Here is an 8,601-nt window from a genome sequence, read left to right as displayed (position 1 = left end):
TGCTGCTGCGTGTCTTACCTCATTAAAGCAAACCCAAGGTACCCTTAAGCACCAAAGAAAAAGAACATGAGAGCCCGGGAGAAAAACATGCAAAAGCTATGAACAAGAGCTGACAAGTATGGTCAAGAAACCTGCAAGTGTGCAGAGTCTTAAGCATAAATGGTGAGGTAGCTGAAAATCAAATGAACAAAGTTTTCAAGGACAAATGAGCTGCCCAAGTGGCGAGCAATCTCCTCTTTTGCTGATGAGAATTGTAAATTGGAAAAATCATTTGAGAGAAGCCCTGAAACATCCAAGTCATTGCTGAATCAATACTTCTTTTAGAAATCTATTCTAAAGAAACAGAAATGTGGGCAGACAAGGAAATAGTGTAGAGCGAGAAAAGCAATTTGCTGAATAATGTGCCAATACGGCATCCATTTTTGAAGAGAAATATATTACTGTGAATGTGAGGGTATAAACTATGAGTCTAGGGAGTATATGAAATTCACACTAACCTGTTACCCCAAGAAGTGGGGGTCATGAATGGAAAGGGATGGCTTAGGGGTTTTTCAATTCATTTTTATTTTAATTCAAGTAACACATTTACATCATTATTAAAAATTCACATAATCTCAAGAGAGGCTTATCACAAAAAAACAGTGGTCACCTGCCTCCCCCCCTACCCACCTTTAGATGCTGCTTGCAGAGGTGGCCTCAGTCTTGTTTGCCCTGGTACGGTACTTGCATGTTTCTAAACGACGTATTCACGCTGTGTTTGCTGCATGATCAGCCAACAGACTTGACTCTGTTGATTGAGTAATCGCCAGCCTGAGCATTTTCTAAATTCCTACATTCACTAGGGCCATTTCTGCCCCTTTCGGATTCGATGTGAGTATCTGCTTCCACGCCTGTGCCCAGTGTTTTAGTTACTGTCACTGTTGATGTGGTTTTAATACATAGGAGGAATAATATAATTAATTAATATTAAAATAGGGTTAATATGTTATAGCCTGCAGTTAGTCATCTCACATAATATTATCATATACTTAGTCTCCTAGATGTCCTTTAGAAATATTGGGTAATGTTTCTAAAATCATCCTGTGGGGATCTGTTTTGCAATCATGCTAAATTTATGGATGAATTTAGGAAGAATCTACATTGTGCAAAACAGAGCCTTCGAATTCAATGGAATGGTGTGTAATGGAATAACTGAGGACATGGAAAGGAGACGTGACCCGTGAGCCGCCGCCCCCCCCACCCCGCCCAGCAAACTGGGGGCTGGCGAATAAGCCAGAACTGCAAGCAGTCCTGATTGCTTTGAGCCACCCCGGCAAACCGGGGGCCTGCGAAAAAGCATTGAGCGCCCTGGGCGCTGATCCATGAGAATGTCCTCAGTATAAGCAGTACGGTGGGAACACAAGGCAATGTCCTTGTGCAACTTCAGTATAATCAAAATAATGGTGGGAACTTGGTGCTGCTTTTGCGCTCAAGGACGGAGCATGGCATGTTTTCAAGAAAGCCCATTATCGCTTGTATAATCAATAGAAACATAGGTTGCTGCTTTGGCATTTCTGAAGTGTTAAGAAAACAAGTCTCAAAATGTTAACGTAGATAATGCTTTAATAAAAGCTACCACAGCAGGACAGACGGTGCTGTTTTGCCTGAGCGAGCGGCAGCCCTCTACTGCTGTGCTTAGGCACAATTCATCTCGTGTGATGAGCTTACTTTCGGCCCTGTCATAAGATAAACTACAACAATGGCATAGTTCTATCTTTATCTGTCATCTATCACGTCCCTCAGTAAAGTTTATTTCATGTAGATCCATGCCTATTTCTTGATAATTTAATTCCCAAGGGTTTTGAATTTTCTGTTGTCATTACGGGTGGGGTATTTTTTTCTATAACATTTTAAAATTGGTTATTGCTCATATATCTGAAAGTACCTATTTTTCTATGTCCTGTAATTGAACATAGAAAACTAGGTTAATGTTAGTAAACTATTGTTTCTAACAAGTTTTTTTTCCTGCTTTTATTTTCTGGGAGTTTCCAAGAAGAAAATGATGTCATCTGCAAATGATGGTAATCTTATCTCCTTTGTAATATGTGCACCTTTTATTTTCTGTTCCTTTCTTCTTTTTTTAATGCCTATCATGGCATACAGCACACTGTTTAAGCCAGTTTTTTAAACTTAATTTTTAATAGGTTATACATTCGCAAAGTTCAAAAATCAAAACAACATGTGGTGAAAAATCTCCTTCCCACTACTGACCCCTCATCTATCTAGTTTCAACCCCTTCCCCCCAACCTCTGCCAAGGTGACCTGTTATGAGTTTGTCATGTAGACTTTCAATTTATCTTTAGGCACTGATTGGCATATATTCTTATTTCCCTCTTTTTTCCATTAAAAGGTAGCAAACTATATATGCTGGGCTGCTTTCTTTCAAAAGGAAGAAAAAATTCACGTAGTTTACCTTGGAGATCGCTCCATACATTTTTCCAGATGCATTGTTCTCTGTTTAACCAGTTCCATGTTGACAACATCTGGGTTTCCCATCTTTGCTCCTACAAACGTTGCTGCAATGAATAACCTTATACAAACATCATTATGTGTGCAGGTCCATCTGTAGGATTCATTTCCAGGAAGGGAACTGTGAATCAGAAGACACCTACATTTGTCATCCTTACAAGCACTGTCCAATTGCCTTTCTAGGGATTTGGTCCAGTTGACACTCCTACAAGTAATCGATGACTGAGCCTTTTTCTCTGTTTTCTCGTCAGGAAGTTGAGTATTACGCTTTCGAACATTTGCCAAAGCTAATAGGTGGAAAATGATATTTTAGTGAAGTTCTAATTTGCATATCTTTTATTTTGAGCAACTTTAGACGTCTTCATATACGTAAGAGCCAGTTGGAGTTCTTTTTTTATGAACTCTTCGAATCTCTTGCCCACTTTTCTATTGGGCTGTTGGTCAATTTCTAGGGAATCCTATATATTGGTATACATGTTACAGGGTTCATATATGAAGGTCTCTTTGTACTAGCTCTCTGACCTCGGTAAATTACTTAACCTTTCCTGCTTGAATTTCCCAGTTGTGAAATGAGGTTAGTAATAATTCTCAGGGTTGGTGTACAGTTTGCCTGAGCTGATCTTTTAAAGTGCTTAGTTCAATGCCTGTCACATAAGAAGAACCGTTATGTGATGATTAATTATTTTAAGGGGTATGATTATCAGTTGCAGTTTTTGTTTCCAGTTTGTCATGTCCTCTGTCTTTGCTTATGTTGGTTTCGGGGTTTTTTTGTTTTTGTGTTTGCCTTTGAGAAAGGTGTATACACACACATATTCAAATTTACTAAACATATTTTACTGAGCCTTCTGGATTGGAGTCTGTTAGAAAAGCCTACCCAACTCCAACTTTATAAAGAAACTTATAAACATGTTTTCTTCTAGTGTGTTTATGGCTTGTTTTTTTAAACATTTAATCTTTAATCCATTTGGAATATATGCTCGTGCAAGATGTGGGGTATGGTTTTTCTGTCGGATGGTTTACCCAGTTATGTCAACACTATCAATTAAATAGTTCATCATTTCCACTGGTTTAAAATGGCATCACATACTTAATTGTTGTGTGTATTTGGGTCTGTTTCTGAACTGTCTTTTTCCATTTATATTTCTTCTCCATTGGTCTGTCCCATCACTTGCTGGAACTCTGCTGTTTCAGGTGTTAAAACTTTAAACCTTTAACAGTTTTAATAGTCATCATGCCTACTTCATTCACATTACCCTTCGTTTTCAAAGTTATTTCTTCATATCAGCACGTGAATCAGCTTATATAGATGCCGCCCCCCCCCCCGCCAAAATACACATTAGGATTTGGTGGGGATCACACATAATTTATCTTAGGGAGAGCTGACACCTTTCTGATCTTGAGAGAGCCTATCCAAGAAGAGGAAATGTGTTTCTATTTGTTAATTACACCTATTTTGTTCCTTCAGAACATTTTTAAACTTCCTGGACATAGGTCTTGCCAATTTCTTATTAAATTTATTTCTAGGCATTTAATCTTTCTTATTGCAAAAGAGACCTTTTCTCCCATTCAATCTTCTAACTGGTTGATTTTTTGTGAATATGAAACCTGATGGTTTCTGTGTATTAATTTTGTATTGTGCTATCTTCATGAATTCTTTTGTCTGAGCTTTCCGGGTGAGTATTTGGGGTTTTGCAGGTATACAATTAGTGATAGTGTCATATCATTCTTTCCAATTTTATACCTCTATTTCCCTTCTCTTGTCTGACTACATTGTCCAGTACCTTTAGTAGAGAGCTAAATAGTAAAGTGCATCCTTATTTTGTTCCCAATTTTAAAAACTGACACTAATGGCTGAGAAAGATACAGTGTCTTATGTTGAGGAAGAATCTATCTCTGATGGTTAATTTTATGTGTCAGTGTTTCTATGAAGGTATTTTCAGGTGATATTAACATTTAAATCAGTGAATGCTGAGTAAAGCACATTACCCTCTGTAATGTGATTGGGCCTCATCCAATCAGTTGAAGGTCTTAAGAGAAAAAGACTGAGGTCCCTGCAGAAAGAGGGAACTCTGCCTCCAGACTGCCTTTGGACTTGAGCTGCAACATCAACTTTTCCCTGGGTCTCCAACCTGCTGGCCTGCCCTGTAGATTTTGGACTTGCCAGGCTCTACTATCATGGGAGCCAATTCCTTAAAATAAATCTGTGTCCTGTTGGTTCTCTGAAGAACCCTGACTCACATACCATCTCTTCCTATTTTCTTGAGAACTTTATCATAAATCTTACAATTTTGTTAGGTGCCTTTTCATCACCTGTGGAGGATGTCATGTTTTATCTCCTTAGATTTAACAACATTGTGAGTTATATTATGAGATTTCCTAATACGAAACCATTTGTGCTTCTGGAATCATCTTTATTTGATCATGATGTATTATTGCTTTAACGTGCTTTTATATTCTGTTTGATCATATTTTACTTAGCATTTTCTAGCCATATTCACGAGTGTAGTGGGTCTGTTGTTTTCTTTTTCTGCAGTTTGTCAGGTGTTATGATCAATGCCGCATTCACTTCTTAAAAAGAAATTTGATGTTCACCCTTTTTCCTGTGCTCAGGAAGAGCTTTTGTACAGAAATGGAGTATCTGCTCTTTAAGAGTTTGGTAGAATTCTCTTAAGAAGTTCCCTGGGCATACTGTTCTTTGAGGAGCTAGCACCTTGACAACTTTCTCTGTCTTCTATGGAAATACTCTGTTTAGATGTTCTCTCTCTACTAAAATGCTTTGGTAAGTTAGATTTCATATAAAATTATCCACTATAATCCAAGTTTCCAAATTTTATTTAAAGCACCACAGTCTTATGATACTTTTCCCCATTTCTCCTGTTTCTGTGGTTACGTTCCCCTTATCTCCTATTTTGTGTATTTGTGTTCTTTTGTAATATGTATCGGGTAGCTCATGCCCTATCCATTTTATTGTTTATTCTAAGGATTTATTTTTAAATAAGTTTTCAGTGATTAGTTCTACTGTTTACTGCTTTTATCTCCACTTTTAGTTTTATTAATCTCTCCCTCTTAGTTTTTGATGGATAATTTGTTTTCATTCTGTTTCCTTGATATAAGCAGTTATGGCAATAAGTATTCCTCTGAGTGCTGACTTAATTATATTTCAGACATTCTGACATATAGTGTTATTATCCTTATTTTCTAAAAACCCTATAATTTTTCGGTTTATTTCCTCTTTCACCAAAGGGAGGCAGAGAGATTTTTGTTTTGAAATTTTCCAGTGGAATTGGCTTTTTGCTTTCTAATAGTTTCCTCTTTGGTTGCTCTGGGATCAGTCAGTTTTACGTGTAACATGTCCAGCCTTTGGAACTGACTGAGATTTTCTTTGTGGCTTAATACAGGCCAGTTTCCATGTTCTATGGGTGCTCGAAACGACGAAGCTTTTTTTCCCTCATGGCAAACAATTTGAACTGCATCCATCAATTCTACTTTACTAGGCTATGTGGGTTTTCACATCTTTCCTTTTTAAGAGAAGGTGTTACAGGCTGAATTGTGGTCCCCTCCCCACGAAAATTCATATGTTGAAATCCCAGCCCCCAGCACCTCAGAATGTACCCGTATTTGGAGATAAGGCCTTTACGGAAGTGATTATAACAAGATGAGGCCCTTGGAAGGGCCCTGACCCAACATGACTGGCATCCTTACAAGAAGAGGAAGAGACCCCAGAGGTACCCGTGTGCAGAAGGACAACCATGTAAAGAGGCAGCAAGAGGGTGGCCGTCTGCAAGACAAGGAGAGCAGCCTCAGAAGAACCCAACTCTGCTGCCACCTTGATCTTGGACTTCTGGCCTCCAAAACTGTGAGAAAATAAATTTCTGTTTAAGCCCCCCAGCCTGTGATATTTAGTTCTGGCGGCCCCAGCAAACTAATACAGGAGGACTTGAAGTCTCCTGTTTCCATAGAGCTCATCTAATCTGTTCTAGAAACGTTGCTACTGTCTTACTTTGTCCATAGGTATGATATTATATATTCATTAGGAATTGTCCCTTTAACAAATAAGGCAAAGTGCTCCCTTTTATATCATTTAATGCCTTTTGGCTTAAATTCCTCCTTGACTGGTATTAAGACCCCAGACCTTATGTTATTGTTTGCATAAGCCTCCTGGGAGGTGCCCAACCCTTATTTCCAACCTTTCCGAATCACCCACAAAGTGGAGATTTTCCATCTATCCATTCAAGAAATCTTTAAAATAGATAAGCTAAGTCCATTTACGTTCATTCTCATGACAATCATCTTGTATCTGTCTTACTATTACGTTTTATGTTCGATTCGTATCATTTTTCTTTTTCTCTATGCGTTTTTTTGTTTTGTTTTGTTTGAGGGGTTTGTGTGTGTGTGTGTGTGTGTGTGTGTGTGTGTGTGTATGTAGTTCTTTTATCCAGGAAAGCGTGTGCTTTTAGTATGGTGGTTACTTTTATACTTACAGCTTATATGATGGCAGAGAGAGAGTCCCTTAGTCTTACTTTTTTTTTTTTTTTATTGGAGTATAGTTGTTTTACAATGTTGTGTGGTTTCTGCTGTATGGCAAAGTGAATCAGCTGTATGTATATGTATATCCCCTCCTTTTTGGATTTCCTTCCCATATAGGTCACCACAGAGCACTGAGTAGAGTCCCCTGTGCTATACAGAAGGTTCTCATTAGTTATCTATTTTATACATAGTAGTGTATACATGTCAGTCCCAATCTCCCGATTCATCCCACCCTCCTCCCCCTCCTTGGTGTCCATACATTTGTTCTCCACATCTGTGTCTCCATTTCTGCTTTGCAAATAGGTTCATCTGTACCATTTTTCTAGACTCCACATATATGTGTTGATACATGATATTTGTTTTTCTCTTTCTGACTTACTTCACCCTGTGTGACAGTCTCTAGATCCATCCACGTCTCTGCAAATGACACAATTTTGTTCCTTCTTATGGCTGAGTAATTTTCCATTGTATATATGTACCACATCTTCTTTATCCATTTCTCTTTTGATGGACATTTAGCTCCCCTCCGTGGGCAATGATCAGATGAGCATTTCTTCCCTGCTCCCCCACCCCTGCCATCACCTGATTTTGCCAGTCTTAATATTCACCTTTGTACTGTGATGTATGTGTACACTAGTTCTGATTGACTTGCAGTTTTATTTTATGTCTTTTGGCTCTCGGCCATTGTAGTTGAGAATCAGTGAGTTTATTCCACCTCTTGCCTTCCTTCCTGCTCACTTCTCAGTTTTGTTAGTTTTATTGTTTCTGCCTTGTCCAGGACACATAAAAGGTACATTCTGTTCTGTCTCCCTAACCCTAACCCACACTCTGGGTGTTATCATTACAAAATACTGGGCTAATTGTCACCACTTGCCTCTTGATTGGCTAAAGTTTTCTTCTATTTCCTCAGAAAGGACTTAGAGAAACAATATTTCCTGAGTCCTTGCTGGTGAAAATTACTTGGCCAGGTATACAAGCTTCATCTGGTCCTTCTTTGTCTTGAGCAGCCTGTGGCCTGGCATTACTACCTTCTGGCTTTGAACCAATGTTCAGGGAAAACTGAGGCCAGCTTTACATCCCTTCCCTACCACCTCCTCTTTTAAGTGATTTAATTTTTTTCCCCAGCTGCCCAAAAGATTCTTTTTTTATCTTTAAAGCCCTGTAACTCAAGGATGTGACTTATGCTGACCATTTGGGGTCAAATTTCCTGGCACAAGGAAAGTTCACTCTTTCTTCTGATTCATGGCTTTAGCCCCTCACTCTTTTTATGTGGACTTAAATTTTACATGTTAGATCAGCTTTGATTGCATTCTCTAGCTATCATTATTATAGGATTTAAAAATATTCCTTTATTTCCATACATTTTTACTTGCCTCATTTCTTTTTTTATTTTCATTGTTTTATATTTTTAATTAATTTTTATTGGAGTATAGTTGATTTACAATGTTGTGTTAGTTTCAGGTGTACAGCAAAGCAAATCAGTTATACATATACATATATCCACTTTTTTAGATTCTTTTCTCATATAGGTCATTGGAGTGTTGAGTAGAGTTCCTTGTGCTATAC

Source organism: Lipotes vexillifer, unplaced genomic scaffold (assembly GCF_000442215.2).
Source record: "Lipotes vexillifer unplaced genomic scaffold, Lipotes_vexillifer_v1.1 scaffold478, whole genome shotgun sequence".
NCBI classification, from domain to species: domain Eukaryota; kingdom Metazoa; phylum Chordata; class Mammalia; order Artiodactyla; family Lipotidae; genus Lipotes; species Lipotes vexillifer.
Note: the sequence above shows the minus strand (reverse complement) of the source record.